This window comes from Eupeodes corollae, chromosome 2 (assembly GCF_945859685.1).
Source record: "Eupeodes corollae chromosome 2, idEupCoro1.1, whole genome shotgun sequence".
NCBI lineage: Eukaryota > Metazoa > Arthropoda > Insecta > Diptera > Syrphidae > Eupeodes > Eupeodes corollae.
This window is the reverse complement of record NC_079148.1, coordinates 51,325,519-51,344,591: the sequence shown is the minus strand read 5'-3', so window position 1 is coordinate 51,344,591 and position 19,073 is coordinate 51,325,519. Positions and strand designations below refer to the sequence as shown.

At 32.7% G+C, this 19,073-nt stretch overlaps 1 protein-coding gene across 5 annotated transcripts in view; it reads left to right on the top strand.

The window, feature by feature from the left end:
• The first annotated feature begins 4,618 nt into the window (after positions 1–4,618).
• The window catches only part of LOC129947505 (neuroglian-like), a 170,438-nt gene continuing 155,983 nt past the window's right edge, over positions 4,619–19,073 (top strand). For 3 of the 5 annotated variants that reach the window (XR_008781724.1, XR_008781725.1, XM_056058093.1), the window contains exon 1: positions 4,714–5,782. The gene's annotated coding sequence lies outside the window, so the exon portion shown is untranslated. Of the gene's footprint in view, positions 5,783–19,073 lie in introns of all 5 variants that reach the window. The other 2 variants (XM_056058091.1, XM_056058092.1) reach the window with 2 other exon arrangements.

Sequence of the window (19,073 nt, the reverse complement as noted above, 5' to 3'; positions counted from 1 at the left end):
TTACTTATACAACTTAACTGTTATAAGCTTTTTGGCTCATGTGATGAATTTGTGCTGTTTTTTTGGAATATGGCTAAATATCCGATTCATATTATGTTCTTGGTCCATTCTTCAGTCAAAAGTAGTACTTTTAGCAACAAAGTTTAAGGAAGTAAAATATAAATGTTATTTTCATAGACAAAAAATAAATAATTCAAAATATAATGAGGGTCAAATCCATTAACGCAATACCATTAGTTTTGAATTAAAGGGAATTCCTGCGAAAAAGCAAACAAATTATCTCCCAGGGGGGGTCATGACCTCTACGACCCCCGCCCCCTGGATCCGCCATTGTATCTACATAGATTTTAAATCTTTGACTTTTGGTATTCATTTCAGTGAGTTTTTCAATTAAGAGTTTTCTTTGAATTATTCAGTTATAACGTGATAAACCACAAGTGAAAGTAAGTTAAAGTTTAAAAGTGTTTTTATAAAAAAAAAATAGTTTTATCAAAGAAACCATCGATAGAGAAGATTTTCCGGAAAATTTCGATGCATACAAAATATAATACAAAATAAAATGTCATCTTGTCACATGGCATGGAAAATAAATATTCTTGATGCAGACAGCTTGAAGCTATGAGAGAATCAAAATTACACTCTGCAAAAATGTTTGTAATAAAAGGGCAAGGATTTGATTTTTACTTTTTTAAATTGTCAGTGATTTTTAATTTACCGTTGGAATGGCGTGGATTTTTGTTTAAACTATAATGTTTCATAAAGAAACATTAAAAAAAAACAAAAACAAACTTTATCCACCCAATAAGTTATTTGAACTTTTAACTTCTAGTTAGACCCACCCAGATATTGTGAAACACTTATGTGAATTGTCTTCAAATAAATAAATTTTTTTTAACTTCTTGTGGTTGGTCCTAGGTTACGTATGTGTTAAGGTTCTTTTACTTTTCAATATTAGAAGACATAAAATACTTGTGTTTTCTTCCTTTTGTCCTATTTAAAAAGCAATTATCTTACATTTTCTGTAGTTTTCCTTAAATCTTAACACCCAGAAGAAAAATGGTATAAGTCATCATTGAAACAAAAATACAGGTATGAAATGTCAAAATAAATGATTTAACTTGTGTTAACTATGAAAATAAAATAAAAATAGAAATATTGAAATATTTTCACTCTTTAAAATTGCAAAAATTATTATTCATTCGCGTATATCTATCAACATTTTTTTTTAAATTTCTGTTTGCGTAAAGGAAAGTTGGACCTACATACATCCTCTTATTTACATTGTTGCGGTTTGTACTTAGCATTAAAACATATTTGAAGGCCTTGTCAGCTTTCGGCTTTATTGACCCCGTTCTAAAAGTCAAGAATACTCTTTTTTCTTTGGCTTTGTAATTTACTGCGACATGAAATAATTCAGCATCCGAATCCAACAAAATTCCAATGTCTTTTTATACAGCAAAAGTAAGAAATTTTTGTGAAAAATGTAATGGCTGAATCACAAGCACGCTTCAGCTTGGGCTTCGTCTGCGTTACGGTGGGAATGCTTCCAGGTTGCTTTGAATGACAGTTCTATTATTTTATCCCTCCAAAGAGCAAATATTTTGTTTGTTGATATTTGCTTACAGCTGTTGAGCTGTCAGACAAAGCAAATGTTCAGATAATTGAACTAGAGCTTCCGTTTGGAGTAACATTACGTTACATAACGTTCTTTTCCTTACGATTGTCAAACGAAACGTGAGGTCGAGGCTTCATTGTGATAGCATGCATTGAATTGCTATGGCTGAACTCGTAAACGTCAGGTGAAGCCGAAGCTGAAGCGTGTTTGTGATTCATCCATAAGTTTTTCATAAACAGTGAGCAGCAACAAAATGATAAGCAGCATGTTGACATTCTTAAAATAACTTTTGTTTATTTTTGCTTTCTGTTCTGACATTTGAGCGTCGCATTCTTTGTAAAAATTTCAATTTCAAATAGAACGTCGCATTTAATTTTAAACTTGGCTTAGGCCCGCTTGGACAAAAAATGTATAATTTTAAGGAAAAATAATTTTCCCCTATACGGTCGAAATTGTTTTCCATCCCGCTAAACCACATTCTGTTTTAAATTAAGCCTGCTTCTTAGCCGCAGATAAATGTTGGTAATCCAGAGCCATTCATTGATCTGTCCACAGAAAAATGTTTTATTCTCAACCATAAAGCCTACAAAGTTTTAACTTTTATTTGACAATAAAAAGATATCGCCTTTCAAGTTTGGAAAACACCATGCCAGAAGACTTTATATTATTTAGGGAATGGTGCAGGAATAATATCTACTGCATTCTCTGTTAAAACGACAGCATTGAATTGACATTAGTAAATTTTGCAAACATAAACAAAACAAAAATATTTGGTTAAAATTAAATTATAAAATATTTAAATTAAAATTATTAAGAGTTCGAAATATAAACGGTGTAGAATTTTTAAGAGAAAAAATAAAATACATTTTTTAGTAACAATTATTTAATAATGACTTTTTAAAAAAGGTACATACGTTGGTATGTCACAAAAAAATAAAGTTCAGTCCGTGGTCGAAAAAAAAATAAACAAGCATGCCCCATGAATGGAACCTCAGTATTGTTTGCCCGATCCTGAAAAAAGGAGACTCTCTGAACTGAACCAACTATAGAGGAATCAGTCTACTTAACATCGCCTACAAACCGTCTAAAGCCCATCGTCAATAACCTGATAGGTCCTTATCAGTGTGTTCTAGACCAGGAAAGTCCACAGTTGATCAAATATTCACATTACGGAAGATGCAGGATGACCATGGAGAATTCACGCTGCTCCCTAAAGGTTGGAACCAACATAACAGAACATTTCGATTCCAAAAAAGGTTTTAGACAAGGTGATGCGCTGTCATGTGATTTTTTTAACATGGTGCTTGAAAGAATAGTGCAGAGTTCATTCGTCAACACTAGAGGCACTATCTTTCAACAGTTTGTCCAATTACTAGCATATACTGATGACATTGACATAATCGGAAAAACTCAGCGTGATGTCAATGGGGCTTTTGTGAATATTGAGGCAAAGGCGGCAAAAATGGGTTTAACGGTTAATGAGGTCAAAACAAATACATGCTGTCGTCAAGAAAGGACCTACAACACCGGCGTCTTGGTCAAAACGTTACCATCGTCAAGACGTAACTTTGAGGTAGTCAAGAACTTCGTCTACTTAGGATCCGCTGTAAACGCAGAAAACAACACCAGCGCTGAGATCAAACGCAGAATAACTCTTGCTAAACGCCGTTTCTTTGGGCTAAGAAAGCAATTGAGTGGTAAAGTCCTCTATCGAGGAACCAAAGTGTTGCTATATAAGACCCTTATCATCCCCGTCCTGCTATACGGCGCAGAAGCATGGACTATGACAAAAGCGGATGAAAGCACCTTGGGTGGTTTCGAGAGAAAAGTTCTTCGTGTGATCTACGGTCCCATATGCATCGAAGGGGAGTGGAGGAGAAGATGGAACAACGAGCTGTACGGGCTGTACAGAGACGTAGAATTAGCCAAAAGGGTAAAAGTCCAATGACTAAGATGGCTGGGTCATGTAGAGTGCATGGAAAACAATGCTCCGGTTTGGAAAGTCTTCAAATCCAAACCTACAGGACAGTGCAGTAGAGAAAGACCGCGGATCAGGTATTGGTAAAGCCCCATGAGTTTTACACACAGTTCCAATCGTTTTTAGTTAAAAAAGCAAATAGATTTCTAGATTTTATTAAGAGACATGGCTATATATGATCCATATGTTTTAAAAGAACTTTTTGTTTCATTTGTGAAACCGATCCTGGAATATGTCTGTACAAAATGGTCACCTTACTACGCCGTACAAGCCAGAAGACTCAAAGCCATTCAGAAAAGATTTCTGCGTTTTTGTCTACTGCTTTACTCACAAAGACTTTCTCTCATAAACCTTTCTTCTTTGATAAAATCATAGGAAGTACTTGCAATTTTCTTCCTTTGTTGGAATAATAAACGGACAAATTTCATCACCATCAGTTCTCGGTAGTTTAAACTTTAGTTTTAGTCATTTAAGTATAAGTAGATCAAAATATTATGTACCTATATAACCCCTTAAATCAATTAATTGAAATATATAATACATTTTACTCTTGTATTTATGCATCAAATGATAATATTAAAAGTATTAACTGAAAAATTATGTTTTTTAACAGCCTAGTAAATTTTGCGTATGCATTAATATATAAGAATTTTTAACGTTATTATTTAACGAATTATAATAAGTAAAATAAAGTAAACCAATTTATCGCACTTTACAGTGACTTTCATTCCATACTGTTTCATTCGGTACATTTCTCCCTGACGATTCTATAAAATGACTTTTGTAATATTGATATAACATGTGAACAGGCCTTTAGAAGACTTTTCACTGCACTCATTCTTTATCGAAAAATAGACTGGCAGCACTTCAGCACATATCTTCTACCCAAACCTTTTTATTAAAATGGTTCAAGAATCAAATACGCTGAATATGCAGCCAGCTGAATACAAAATAACTCCATCTCACTCACACGCAGGTGGTCGTAGTACTTCGTCAAACAGAAGTTTATTCCGAAATTGTCAACAAAAAAAAAAAACCATGAACAAACCAGAAATGAGGTAATCCACCGGACCGCTTCCAACCGAAATTGACAAATCATTCCAATCAAACGAAAGCGAGACAGAACACCGAGTGGACGTGTCGACGCCGGAGCTTAGTTAAATAAATTCTCGGTGCGTTGTGTTTGTTTGTGGTTATTCTTGTTTTTATTTTATAATAATTTCTTTTTTAATTGAGTATTTTCTGATTCCTCTTGTATTTTAATTTACAAATTTCAATTGTTTTCAATTACAATAAAATTATGACCAAGAAAGTCTAAAGCAAAACATAGCAAAGCAAGAAAAGAATTAAACAAAAACGAAAAACATAGTGTGTGTGTGTTAAACGCCGCGCCCATATAATTAATTACTTTTTGTATCGCGAGTTTCACCACCCTGTGCTGAATGAAGAAATACAATTGATAGTTTATTTTATTAATTTAGTTCTTAAGCATAAACTATCTTATTTATTTGATTAATATTAATTTTTGCCATATTCCCACCCTTCCCAGAAAAATAAAAAACAAACGACTGTATGATTATTCAGATTCAGGAATAAAACGAACGAAACGCAAACGAGCAACGAGGAGTTTGAGAGTTTTCTGTATAATTAATTCGGAATTGTCTTGCATCTCACTTTAACTCGTGGTTTCTTGTGTATTCCTGCTCTCTATTATCTTCAGCGCCAGCCAGGTCTCAAACTCAAACCAGACCAAGATTGAGCTGAGGAGACCACTGTGTGTCGCTGTAAAGCGTAGTCTGTACAAAAACTTCATACTCCAAATACGAGTTTTTCGTGCAACATAAAAATTATTTCAAAAAAATACGTATACAAGTACAAGTAATGTGAAACGTGTAAACGTGTTCTTTTTTGGGTGTGTTTGTGTTAGTTAAAGTGCAATTTTATTTACCTACTATTTTCTTATTTCTTCTCAATCAGCAATCATACCTAAAAATAATAATAATTTATATCAATTTAATTTAAAACAAAAAGAAATAATACCATCTGCATCTTTTCTTATTTAAAGAAAAGCTCCTGCAAGTTTGTGCAGACTGACTGTCAACGAACGCATTCCTTTACACTCATTGAAGTTGAAGGCGGAAGGGAGTAAGGATTCTATATTTTGTGGAACAAGGATACCAAAACGAGAGGTGGGTTGAGGAATTAATTTAATTCATGTACAAAAATATGCTATTTTCTTTCCATTTTTTTTTCAAATGAATACCAACAGAAATTCAGGTACACCTGAACTCGATTTAGTCGACAGGTGAAATCTAGCTTTGTAGCTTTGAATAAGATTCCTATTCAGACAACGACAACAACAACAACGCCAAAGGAAATAGAGATACATATATGTACCTAATTTATGATTTGTGTCTTCTTAAACCAAAGGCTTAGGTATCTAGATAAGTTATAATGGCTACAAAAGAATTGAATTGAATTGAAGCTTAAATTTCTTGTACCTAAGCTTAATTCATAGAAGAGGAGAATATTCTTTTCGTTTGTGTGTTGTGTGTGTGTGTTTGCGTTAATATTATTCCATTTTTCAAATCTTGTTGGTGATGTGATCAAAATGTAGGTATAGCTAGTTATTTGTTTTCTGTTTAAAGACTCAAGAGAGAGAACGCTACTTAAAAAGCATAAAAAGTTGACGTCATTGTTAAAATTAGGCAACGATTGTTGAGTTGAGGCTAAAGGAAGGTTTAATGTCAGTCAGCAGCTATAGCAGTAGCAGCATAGCACCGCATCACTATAGCAATATGGCGGTATGGGTGGTAGGTAAATAAGGTGTGTTTCGAGCTGTTAGTCTCGAAAGCGAAACCACCAAACAAGAAACCTTGAGCTTCAGTGTTTTTGAGCTTTCTCTGGATTTCTTTGTTCTATTTGTTATATATTTTTTTAAACAAAATTGAATTTTGAATTGAAAAGTTCAAAATTTAACTTCATTGTTTTATTGAAAAATAAATAAATAAAAGTTAAGCCAATCTATAAAATTTTAAAAAACTCGGTTTAATAATCAAGGAGAAGCTAATAGATTTTTAATAAAGGATGAATTTGATTCTTATCAAATAAATGTTGACACTATTTGTTTTTAAATAAGTAGGTACATAATTCAGACAGTACCTAAGTAAATATAAGCAAATTATGGTACCATAAGTTCCATAGAAACGAAATTTTAACAACAATTTTGTTTCCAATATTTTGCAATTTTATGTTCAATCAAATTGTACAGCCTTTTTCTCACATTTACCTAGAAAGGTAAGATATACGTTATGACTCATGACATGAAATAGAATAACAGCACAATATTACCGGTGGACAATAGCTTCCAAGTTTAGGGGTTTTTAAAAAATTGCTGTATTCATTCCTGTTTTAATTATGTTGTTGAAGGTGCAAATATCATTTATACACTGCCTGTCAATATAATAGATTCACATACAAAACAATTAACAAAAGCTCTTCTTTCCTTAAGTTAGTCCCACTTAAATAATTTGGTGTATTTAAAAAACTATGTTTATTTTTCTTCTTTTAATAAATAATTATTAAGATAAATTTTAAACACTTTCTGAAAATCATCTAAAAAAGAGGATGGCTTTTGACCCACACTTATAACTTTCCATCGATGGCCGTCTTTTGATTTGTCTAAAAGTTCAACAAAGTATTAATAACTACACTTTTGTTGCTCGTTTAGGTTTTTGTGTTTTCCTAATAAAATTGTCAATTGATTTTTTCTAAAACAAGCAACAATATTTTGCATATGATAAAAGAAGTTTAGCATCAAATCTGTTTTTGTTCCCCATATTTTAAGCCGGAAAACAATTTTTACAAATTTTAGTAGCATTTTTTGAAAGTTCTTTTTTATATAAAAAAAAGTAACAAATTGTATTTTTTTAGAATCATTATCTTCCTCAAACATAAATTATTGTAAAATTGATACCTTCAAATGATTGTAGTACTTTTTTTTTTGTAAATTTTAACTTTTATGAAAAAACCGAAAGACCATATTTTTTAGTTTTTATTTTTTTGGAAAAAAATTGTTATTTCGATTTTTCTCAAAATGTTATTATTTAAAAAAACTAAAAAAATTTTCTTCTGTACATACAACTATTTAAGTAATATGATTTTTCTTCGAAAAATATTCGAGGTGACAAATATTTGTTCGGGTTTTTGATTTATAATAAAAAACTTTTAATTTTTGCAAAATAATTGAATTTGCTAGAATTATTAGTTGGTGAGATATTTAGGGTCACTAAAATGTCTTGAAAGTCACTTAGGCATGTTGTTATTTGTAAAACAAAATTTATTTGAAGTCGAGATCTCTACTGGTGCTGAGATGTAGACATCTAAAATGCTTTACAAAAGGACGTATTCTCGCACAGACATTTCTTTTATATTCCAAGGACGTCGAAAAAAAAAATTCAATTTGACAGATTATAACTTCCTAGTTTCCAGAGAAAAGTAAGGAAAATTAAAACAGAAACATTTTATTCCCTTTTAAGATAGACATTTATTTTATTTGCTTAAATAAATTAAATTGGGTGGCGCAGTCTGTTGGGAACCAGGGCCTAGTGACTTACAACTCTCAACCATTTCTGTGTGTGAGTACTGTTGTCTGGAATGGAAGGGACCTACAATTTTAGACCGAATCCGAACGGATAATTTGAAAAAGCACTTTTACATGACAAGAACTACTCTTGAAGGATTTGTCAATTCCTCGCAAGAGGCAGTACCCGCGAAAATTATTTTTTTTTTTTAAATTAAGGTGGGATTTAAACACAGGCAGGGATTGAACGCGAGACCCCTTGCATGACAGTCCAACGCACTTTTTTTTCTTAAAATCATTTTTATTAGTTCATTCTTAAAACTATCTTAAAGCTAGACAAAAATTCATAAAACTAGCCTAATTATCCATAACTTACAACTAACTAAATGGTCCCATACGGACACTCTAAGTTAAACTATGACACTAACTACTAATGCCTTTCGGCCCTAAGATTTATTTTACTTCAATTTAAATTATATTTATTTTTGTATTTATTAGAAAATTTTGAAAAAAAAACTAATATCAAGATCCTTTTTTGTTTTTACTTAAAAACTACTTAAAATAAGGTCCTTAATATAAAAATTAAAACTAATCTAAACTAACATCCAACGCACTAACCATCATGCCACGGGTACTTATTTGCTTAGTTATTTTTTTGTCTCTTTTTTTTTGTGTTAGTTCAAAAATTCTATTTCGAATAGAATCATATTTATTTTGAAATGATTAAGTTGATTTTTTGATTTTATTTTCCATATTTTCATTACTGATTCAGTATGGATAAGCTTTTATCCTGTTGAAAAGTCCACTTAAAAGGTTCGAGCATCTCTTTGAATTTCGGTAAACAATGTTTTTGAACGCAAAGTTCTGATTATTTATTCTATAATAAGATATTACACCCCAAACCATCAGATTATCACAATTTTTGTTATCTGAGATCATCACGTAAAATTTTTAGTCAGTTTTATCTTCTTTTCTTTAAGCTTTATAAGAAGCTTCTTCTTTGGTTTTGTGCGTTTGATCTTTTAGTCACATTTATTCACTCTCAAATTCAGCCCTTAATTGAGAGTTCATAGGCAAGAATTCTAAGAGTTTCAGACTCGACAACTGTTATAAAAAAAGATAAGTACACAAGTACAGTTTAGTTTACAGTACCCGTATAGGCAGAATAGTTATTCAAAGTTATAGAGATTTCAAACCTAGAAGATTTTGTTGAATCTGAGAATCACACAAATATTGAGAAGCGATTCTGAACTTCCTCAATTGTATCCGAAAAATTTTTAGGAAAGGGTTTCATTTGATACCTATCAGCATATTGAAGTAATGAGCTTACTAATAAGTTTTATTATGACACAATAATATAGGGATTCGAAATGAGTTCCTTTTGGAACAATATTATCAATATGCGGAACAAATGAAAACTTGAAATCAAAAGAGTTATCTAAACCTGTTCTTTTCTCCTTAGGGTAACTTTTGACTTATGAGTTTACTTTATGTAAAGTCATAAGTTGAGATTTTTTCGAGTTTAGTTTAAAACAGTTAAACTTGCATTAGTGTAACAAAAGATCGAGATCTATTTGGGCATTTCAGCTGTCATAAATAGAATTCATCAATGTATATGGCTCAAATTCACCAAGGTGCAGAATTGGCTTTGCTAGCAATTTAATGCCTTAAATCTTGACTTTATTGACAAAAAAAATTAATAAAATACTAAAACTAACCTGTTTTGTGTGTCTATCAAACAATATTATTTATTAATAAGGTTAATTTTAAATGAAATCAATATACACGCATAGAAAATCATTTCGCGAACGCGTCCTAATTTACAATCTTCAACAAGTCCAAAATATAATTGAAAAATTTAAGGTATTTAACCCCGGTCATTACTAAATACACCGTATTTTTTATACAAAATGTAGTTTTAGAGAGGATACTTAAAGATTATTGATTTTTAACTATAAAAATATAAAAATAGTTTGTCCAATACCGCACAAGTCATTTCAGTAAACATATAGATAATAATCGATCAAAAATAAATCTAAGTTAATCCAGCCATTCGGTGTCAAACATCAGTCGAGGAAGAGAACAATAACAAAACCTGCTGTCAGAGTATTTTTCGTCAAATAAATTATATCTAAATGTTAAGTACCTTTTTATTCATTATTCGTAGAGCGTACATCGATATTCCGTCATTCTGTGAACGTACATATTTGATTATTGATGAAATTCATTTTTACGACTCGATGTAACAAAGAAACCTTCAATATGTTTCTATTGACAAAGTCAGATCGCATGTAAGGTGGCCGCCGCATATTCAAAGGGCGCTCTTATTTGAAATCGTCATTTCGTGAACGGTCATTTCGGGAACATTCCCGGACATGATTTGACGTATTTTCCTAGTAGAAGATTTTGTATGTATTGTTTTCATTACTGCTTATTTAATATAGATACATAATACACCCATGTTATAAATCAAAGCTTAAATTATATGCTTTGTTTTGTTCTTGTTGATTTTAAATTACTTAGAAAAACGTTCCCGAATTGATGGTATCTATTAGATATTTAATACTAAAAAATATTTCTAATAAAGCATAGAATTCTGAGCGCTACCCTGTAAAAGTTTATTAATATTTAAATTTTAAAACAGTATGAGCTAAAAGTCATCACTTTAGCTTGCAATTTTTTTTTGTCATAAAATCAATTTTGAAATTTGCAACCTTGGTGATTTTTAGCCATATGAGAAATTATAAATAAATTATAAATAAAAGTGGATGTCAACAATGAAGATCTTCTGAAGTGCATTTTATGGATCTTAAAGTTCGTTTATCCAGTTTATCTTTTTTCCATCCTATTCTTATGTTGCTATTTTGAATGTGCTTTCATTTGTATTTTTCAAAAAATACTTAAAATCTGATAATCAATCGTCAACCTGAACCAACTTCTCTACAAACTAAAGAAGCATTTGTATCGCATATTACTTATTTAAGTTTGCACAATTCGAAGTAGGGTCCAATGGGGCATCAGTTGAAGCTATAAGCTAGGTTCTGTTCTAAATGCACTTTTATCGATATCAAATTTATTCTTTGTTTCAAATTTAAAATTAAGTAAATGTACGTGTTCTACATTTGAAATTTAAAAACACCAATATTTTATATTTATTTTATTGCACAGAACAAATAAAAAAACATAAAAATTTCGAAAGTGAAAAAAATATATCAGCTGTTTTAATTTAAGTTACCCTTAAAATAATTTCACTCAATTGTCAATATAGATTTCGATTTCATTTCACTCGGTCTTGGGAACCTATCTGTATATCTACATTTAAGGCAATCAAAAAATATACAAAACTTCTAAAGGGTGTCCCAAAATTAACGCAAGATTTGAATTTGCCGCCATTTGTGCAGTGAAGTGTTGGCAACCCTGAAAAAAAAAAATTGACAGCTAACAGTATAGGGTTATTAAAATTGGAGCGTTACACCATAGAACAACGTGTCTTCATTATTAAAGAATATTTCAAAAATAGTGAAAACTTGGCGGCTGCAGTTTGAAAATTTCATACAAAATATGGTCGGAATAGTGTTTTAACTTCGTCAACTGTGAAGAGATTAATTGAAAAATTCATGGAGACTGGATCCGTTGGAGACGCCAAACACACTGGTCGTCCAAAAACAAGCCGTTCTAATGTGAATGTCGAAGCAGTGCTTGAGAGTGTTGCTGACAATCCAGGAACCTCAATTCGACGTCGTGGACAAGAATTGCAAATTTCAAGAACCTCTCTACAGCGTATACTCACCAAAGATCTGTGTCTTCATGCTTACAAAATTTAATTAACACAACAATTAAAGCCTAATGACCATGGACATAGAAGAGAGTTCGTTGAATTGATTATTGAACACAACAAATGGACCCTGATTTTTCGAGCAAAATCATCCTATGCGATGAAGCACATTTTCATCTTGATAGCTTTGTCAATCGCCAAAATTGCCGCATTTGGGGTTCGGAGAACCCACATGTGATTGTCGAAAAACGAATGCATCCACAACTGACTGTATGGTGTGGATTTTGGGCTGGAGGCATAATTGGGCCATATTTTTTTGAAAATGATGCTGGTCAAGCAGTGACTTATTGGATTGGATTATATCGTAAACAAATTTAATCAACCAGATGAGCGCCTATCCAAGAAAATGCTGGGTTACGAAATAAGAAATTAGGATTGGTGGATGAGGAAATGGAAAAATATGGCAATCAGTTTTGATAAAGAGGTTTTAATGGAAGAAAGAAACTTGGTTAATTTGAAGGACCAGCTCTATCGCATAATTGGAAAACACGAAAACTCTGTTCGGGATGGTTTTAAAGCTACTGCTCGCGAGTCTTTCAATAGTGTTGTACTCCCAACTCAATATTAGCTTAACTCAAGCAAATTACTTCCCAGACTCACTGAGCTTCAACGAAATCTCCTTAATTTTTAAAGCAAGATGCGAACTTTTAGGATTTAACGGGGTCCTCCTGGGGACTTAACGGGGTCATCCGAAAGTTTCAACCAATTTTGTTCCTTATGTAATCTTGTTGTTTGAACCTGCCCATTTACTATTGAAAATTTTTACTTACTATTCACTATTTCAAATGCATATATTTTCAAAAATATGAGATATTGATCTTTCGAATATGAACGGATCTTGATTTCACTGATGGCTTACTTATGAATATTGCTAAGACAAAGAAGGTTGCTACATGATACCTGAGAAGATCTTAGTCAACTTGACGTGGAAAATTACCATCAGATCTAGTCATAAAATCTTGCTTAATATCAATTCATCGGTAAATCTATTAGGGCGATTTTGATCACTAGTGTTCAACTTGCTAGGAAAATCAAATTTGAACACCTCCGGAGTTGGGTTTAACTCTACTGACTTTTTTAACTCCCACTTTAGAAGCTTAGATTGAAAAGTAGATATTTGAGAAAGATGCCACTTAAATTTTAGTCTCATCGTTGGATTCAACATTTTTGAATAAGGTTATTCTTTATTAATATAAATTCGGTTCTGTAATTCAAATTTTGTTTGATACGTGAAATAAAAAGTGAAATAAAAATGGACAAATCAAATTAAATAATGCAAAAAGTGTACAAATTGTGTAAAAACCAGAAAGAAAGAGGCTTATGAGAATCGGATTGGAGAAAAATTAAACAAAATCAAAAGTTTGTTTCATTAACTTCTACTATTTTGGGCAGTTGAAAAAATCTAAAATTAATCAAACCTAGAGTTCAAAATCGAAAGATAAAATTGTCAAATTTAGGTGAATAAAAACAAATTCACAAGTTGAAGATAAAAATCCTTAAATAATGTCCAATTCTTATAAAATATAAGCTCAGCATCAATCCAAGCATAATTGGATTCTACGTAGTGTAAGAACTGGAACCCAAAAAGTTGCCTTAAACGTCATATTATATACGAGTTTGATAGTTTGTTACTTGGACACTCCTCGTCCTTGTAATTTAGTAACGTGAACTCCCTGCCAATTGGTCTTTTTCCCCTTTAAACATCTTTCTTAAGGTTATCAAGAAAACTTAGACCAACCTTGTTTAAAGTTCAACGTTCAAATTTCTATTGAACAATTGATAAGATCGATGTCACCTTAAATTTTTCTACACTTCAATTTCGACACAATCTCGAGTTAGCATTGAATTTATTTCATTTCAATAAAAATAATAGAATCTACTTAAGAACTTGAAGAGTTGTATTTCCTAACTAGGCAGAAGTTGGTATTTTTTGTTGTATATATTCGACCTCAATAAATTGACACAGTTTCTTCTTTTTTTTTTTATTTAAAAAGCCTTTTTAAGCATCTTTTTATGTGGATTTTCAAAGAAAACATCTAAATAAATTTTTCCAGATTTTCCAAATTCGTCTTTTGTTGTTGATCATTGGAACTTGGCACATGTCAAGGTGTATAATCCGTATACTGCTAAAATTCCAGCACTTAAGTATTGAACAAAAAAGATAAATTGCTTCTTAATGGCTTTAAGTCTAGGAATTTTGTATACTTATTCTGTCTGTCATTCTTAGGATTATCGTGATTTTTGTTATTTTCAATGAAATACTTAAATTATACAAACATTTTAATAAAATTCTATTCTATTTTAATTCACAAGTTCCAAAATTTGAATAAATAAAATAAATGTCTGTTTCTTTCACACTTTTTCTTGAGAACAAAATAATGCGCCCGCTGCTGCTAACGATGGTGTTATGAAATGACAAACTTGACATAATAAATGACTACACAGACGACTTAAGCAACTAAAAAGCTGGTTCTGGTAAACTTATCCCGAGAAACATTATAAACAGAATTTAAAATACATAAATAACAACAACAAGCTTTAGAGAAATACATAATTTACTTTAAAATACATAACAGAAACCATTTAAAAAAATCTATGGGGAAATTAAACAAACACAAATTATAAAAAAAAAAACACAAGAAAAAAAAATGATCGAAATATTTTTACAGATCAAAAATTTGTATTCAAAACCAACAAAACATCTCATCTCAGAACCATCAGACAATATGCGTGAGCTGGTATAGTAAACTGGTCGTCTCGACGCTTCGTCGTCGTGCGTGCGTCGCGTCGTCATCCTCAGTGGCGGCAACGTTCGTCAGCATCTGCTCTAGCTGACAGTACTATAATATTCTATAGAGTTGTACTCGTATGTGGATAGTCTCTGCTTTTGGATTTTAAATAATTAAAATTGGGACGAGAGGGGCTCCGTACCATACCATGCCCAGCCCATGCCATGCTTTGCTTTGCTTTGCTTATGATACTGATGATATCATTCTCATTTTACTTTTGGAATGAGAATTTAAACAACGAAATAAAAATAATATTTATTTTTGCAATAATTTTTTGTTCCAAATAAAATTTGTGTCTCTAGCGAAATAAATCTGTGATTATTTTTATTTAAAATTTTCTTTTTGTTTGAAAATGAAAATATCTTTATTTTTAACTGCAATTATTTTGAAAATTGTTGTTGTTGGTAAAGTTTGTGTAAATTTCGATGGAAATTCAATCAAGGCGTTGGTGGTGTTGGCGCCGCCGACGCGCATTGCCACCACTTCTGACGTTACAAAGGAAATATGAATTTTTATTTTGTAACACATGGAAACATGGATAAATGAAACAATCATCGATCAATATGAACATTTTTTGAAGCTTCATGTTTCTATTTTCAGAATAATTGAAAACAATAGAAATTGATAAATCACAAACACAAAACATTTTGTTAATCTTCGAAGTCTTATTAAAGTTCTGGTCAGTTCTGAAATAAGGATTTTTTCTGCAACACAAGGTTAGGTTATGCTAGGTTAACGTGGCTGCGGATTAGAATCCACACACTTAGGCCAAAAGAAAGGCCCATTATGATTCCACATGAATCTAGAGAATCACTTCTTACTAGTCGAAACATTTTGAACTTTTTATAAAGCGCAAAAGATATTTGATATCCTTTGTAGCTAGTTCACTGGGATTATCAAAAGAGTAGTCCCCCAGATGGAGTTTGCGTCTGAGTGAAAGAGCAGGGCAAGTGCAGAGGAGGTGAAAGATTGTTTCCTTTTCTTCTTCGTCCATACAGCTCCTACAGAAGTCATTTGAGGCTACACCAAGTCGTATTGCGTGTCTGCCTATAAGACAGTGTCCCATAAGGACACCTTTAGGGAGCTAATATGAAGTCTGCTTTGAGATAACAAGTCTTTAGAGCGCTTTAGGTCCAGTGAAGGCCATATGAGTTTTGTGGCTGCGCATGTAAGTTGTGCCACCTAGAATTTGTTATCGCAAAAGCTGTTTCTTTTAGCATAAGTTTACATGTAGCTATCGGTATACCTATCTCCTCCCTTTCAGGTGAAATAGGCATGACGGTTCCATTTTTAGCGAGTTCATCAGCTCTACAATTACCTGTGATGTCTCTGTGGCCCGGCACCTAACATAGGTGAATGTTAAATTGCTGCGCCATCTCCATAAGAGACGATCGACAATCGAGGGCCGTTTGAGATTTGGTTGAGACACCATCAAGAGATTTAATAGCAGCCTGACTGTCAGAGAAGATGCGGATATCAGAAGTTGATATCACGTTTTCTCTTAGCTAGGAGAGAACCTCTTTGATCGCTAAAATTTCCGCTTGAAAGACTCTACAATGATTAGGGAGGCGGAGTGAGATGCTTAGATTAAGCTTTTCTGAGTACACACCACTACCAACTCCCTCAACACAAAAGAAAAGGACTTTACCTAAGGATGGAAACCAATGCTCCGGCCCGGAAAGTCTTCGAATCAGCACCCACAGGACAGCGCAGTAGAGGAAGGCCGCGGATCAGGTGGCGCGCACAAGTGGAAAAAGACCTCACCCAACTTGGAGCGCGAAACTGGAGACATCTAGCTAGGGACCGAGCTAGATGGAGAAGTTTGTTGGGTGAGGCCCTAGTTCACACAGGACTGTAGCGCCACCTTTAGTAAGTAAGTAAGTCAAGTGTTCATTTGACTTTATATGGAGCATTCCCTAGTAACAACGTGTGCGAGTTACATGCTCCTCTTCTTAAGTCGACTTTTCAGTGAACTACATATCAGCTAACACTGGTACGTCAAGAAAGTGCAAAATTTGCCGAAACATCTCTGCTGTTGGTAAAAGTGTACAACAGAATTACAACAACTTGGCTTGTCGAAGACCAAAACGCGGGGAATTTTGCGTCGTGAGTTGGGCCTGTAACCATACAAAATCCAACAAACCGAGAACGAAACGATCATACACAACGTTCGCCTCTTCACGAATTTGGTTTCGAAGAAATTGGAAATTGATCCCAATTTTGGTCGAAAAGTCATCCTTAGCGGTGCGGCCCATCCTTGGAAGGGAACGTGAATAAGTAACATTGCCCGACTCGGAACGACACCCATCCACTCGAGATTCATAAGGATCCAATGATTCCAAATAAATTTACTGCTTGGTGTAAATTTTTGGTTGGATGCATCATTGGTCCGTACTTATTCAAAAAGGATAATGGCTAGGCCATTTCCGTCAACGGCGATCGCTATAACTCGATGATCATCAACATCTTAATTAAATTATATTGACACCGAAGACATATGGTTTCATTAGGATGGCGCTACGTGCCACACAACCCAAGACACAATTGATATTCTGCGCGATGGGTTTTATGTCGTTTTTTTTGGCAAGGAGACTTCTTCTATTTTTTTCTTACAGAGATTTCCTGAATCGAAGGGATAAACGAACAAGTAGCAAATCACCGCGTTCCTCAAAGACAATAATCAATGCCATGAATCAAATTCAGCCTGATTACAGCTCCAAAGTCGAAAACTTGGCCTTTTTAATGCCATCGGCGGCCATTTAAACGATATGTAATATTGTCACATCCAGTCGTCGACAGAGCTGTCAAATAAAGATAAAACCTGATATCTCATCATTTTAAATCGACCTGCCTTTGATGGAACCCCTTTATGTTTTTTTTTAAGAATTTGAAAAGTTTATATCTCAAAAAATGTATGCGATAGATTGATTTTGAAGTCGAATACGAACTAAAGCTGTCAAAACCATAGGAAAAGTATAAATCATTCACCAGAGTAATGGATTCGTGATTAATTAAAACTCAATTTGACTGTCCATTAGAATAGCACTAGACAAAATCTTATCAAAATCAGCTGTGCCAAAGAAGCTTGTTGATTTGAACATCGACCTTCACTAACCAAAAGCACCGACTAAGTTCTCATACCCATAAGATACAAATTTTCCTTAAAACTTAGCTCCTTATGTACCTTCTATAAAATACACATACATACATACATATATCTAAGAATGTAGAACGACCCCTTTACTTCTCTCGAGATGCATTTATCTGTCTGATGATTTTGAAAGTAATCAAGTAATTTAAAATTACCCCATATGTTTATCGGCATTGACCAAATTTTAAAATTCAACCTCTGATTGGTGGCAAACTGTCAATGTCAACTATAAGTTAAACTATATTTAGTTAAAACAACATATTCTTATTCATACATACATTGGTATATATATAAGTTCGAATAGTGAAAAAAAATACCCTCTTATAAATTGACTACATCACTCAAAAGATCATTGCTTCCTTCATTGATATACAAAACTATGTGTTTTTCTTACATCTCGAAAGCACCTACATATAGTGATTGTTGTTAAAAAGTTTATTGTGAAAAAAAAAGAGAGCTGTTGATAAGTACCTATAGAGGTACTCATATAATGTATGTTTAGTTCATCATCTGTTCATTTGCACTTAACTTATTGAGTTCATTTGAATGAGTCAATGAATAGAATGGCAAGGCCTTTCACATTTACAACCTTATGTGTAGTACGACTTATAGGCAAATGTGTTTATATAAAATTTGTATTTATTTTCAAAAAAAAAGAAAAGAATATTTATTCCAAAATGTACATTTAATATCGGTACTGAACATATGTACACTTTTTAAATCTAGCCGGCTTTAGTAAGATTTGTATTTTACTTGCCGCTCTATTTGCAGAATCTAGACACGTATCCATTGGATATGAACCGAAACCGAGACCGAGACAACACACAACGTTTAAATGAGTCAATTGGTTACTAAGTTTAGCATTCATTTCCTATTTCATTTGCTTTATCGCACGTTCGGATCTTTTCAAGTGGGTTATTATAGTATTTCCATTTTTTCAATTTTTATTTTTTTTGGTGCAATTGAATACTTAGTGAATTTTAATTGAACTTTATAGCTAGATGAGTTATTATGTCGATTAATATGTGTTTATGATATCAGAAAGTACATTAATTTATTAGACGTGACTTTTAAGCCAACTAAACGCACATTCAAATTACAATTACATCATTTTTCTTTTATT